Genomic DNA, 1,703 nt, shown 5'->3' with positions numbered 1-1,703 from the left:
TGATTTGTTTTTAACTTTGGAAGCCGTGGAATCGTTAGCTGTCTTGTCTTTAAAATTATTAACTTTAAAGGCACTCGTCAAAGAATCAACGATGTGGAGTTCCGTTTCAACTAGCTGTGTACGTTTAGATACAATTCCAGATTTTTAAACATAGAGTTAACATCATAAACGTATCAAGTCACATAAAACTATAAGCTAACTTAAAGTCAAATCACCATATATTTCAAGTGTAACCATGATCTAACCTGTAAGTACCCTGCCACTTCTTTCATGTCTTTAGTCTGCGGCCAAGCGCGTGGTTCTGCGGCTAAATTGTATGGAGTCTCACCCTGAAATACAGACATATCTTTTTATTGTTGTGTTTTGTTTAATAAATAAATATAAAGTTTGTGTTCCTCATCCTGTGATACTTATAACTATAAATTAACGTTGTTTTAAAAACTGAAATGGAATTCAGAAAAGGTTGCAATGACAATATTACCTATACAAGCAAATGCTAATGTATTTAAATACTACAATCTACGTTGTACCAAAATGACTGGATGAATTATATTTGTAAACATTGATGATTCATTTACGAATTCAAATTAATTGCAATACGTGTACGCTATGGTGGTATATGAGACAATCTAGAGAGCATACAATCATAAAAACATGATCATACAGTCAAACCTAACTCGTTACAAAATACAAAGTTATACATGTAAACGTTTTATCCTTCTCAATGACAATGAACTTTAATGAATTTAACATTTATCTGCAATATTCAAATGTTGACAAATTCGTGGTCCTATGTATTGATGGTATCACATATATCATACTAAGGAATTATTTTGCTTTGAAAAATTCAGGTTGTGCTTTTACATGTTAAACTCCCTAACAAATTGGTCGTGGTGGATAGCCAGCATTTGCCAATTTTACACATTGGTTTGTACTGCAACCAATGACGCTAATCTCGGCGTATCATATATTACCTCATTTGTTCTTATCATGAGACTGATACCGGCTTGTTCTACTAGATATCTGGCAACATTTAATCGCCCATACATTGCAGCGAGATGTAAAGCTGTTTCTCCACGTACCTATATTATTAACAAATAAAATGTAAATATGACTGACAATGTTTCGAAATTAATATCAATAAACAATATATCGTACATCTGACAAAAAAACGTGTGTTATAAATTTTGACAATGTTGTTTAATCAATAGAAACAATAAGTATATGCCACGACTGAACAAAACCAGTCAAAGTTGTATTTATATTCTACGTCCACAACATATTAAAAAATGTTATTAGACGTCAGAAATAACAAGTACTCGCTGTTAATTTTTAAAACATTTCTAATGAATATGAAGATTTAATGTTTATTTTAATAAATTGAAGAGATAGCATCTAACATACGTTTGTGAATAATTTGTTACACCCTCTTTCATTTAAGATATGAGCAACCTCAAGGCATCCATTAAATCCTGACCACAAGAATGCTGTCCATTTTATTTCCTGGAATAATACAATTAACATCTAAACTTATATGATAAACGTTGTGTGAGCAATTTTAACAAAATATATACTTGAAATAGTAGTCAACACCGATGAAAATGACTAGTCACACTTGTATGAATATTCTATACAAACAACAAATAAATAAAATGTTGAGTTGCCAGTACTTTATAAAAACTGTATTATTAAAAAAAAACTTT

At 30.7% G+C, this 1,703-nt stretch overlaps 1 long non-coding RNA gene across 1 annotated transcript; it reads right to left on the bottom strand.

Annotated features, from left to right (window-relative positions):
• Positions 1-241: 241 nt before the first annotated feature.
• Positions 242-1,503, bottom strand: LOC143055089 (uncharacterized). Its single transcript, XR_012971942.1, has 3 exons — positions 1,405-1,503; positions 975-1,082; positions 242-329 (listed from the first exon to the last, which is right to left on the bottom strand). It is a non-coding gene; the product is annotated as an uncharacterized LOC143055089 (long non-coding RNA).
• Positions 1,504-1,703: the final 200 nt, after the last annotated feature.

Source organism: Mytilus galloprovincialis, chromosome 12, assembly GCF_965363235.1.
Source record: "Mytilus galloprovincialis chromosome 12, xbMytGall1.hap1.1, whole genome shotgun sequence".
Lineage (NCBI taxonomy): Eukaryota > Metazoa > Mollusca > Bivalvia > Mytilida > Mytilidae > Mytilus > Mytilus galloprovincialis.
Note: the sequence above shows the minus strand (reverse complement) of the source record. Positions and strands in the feature narration are given on the sequence as shown.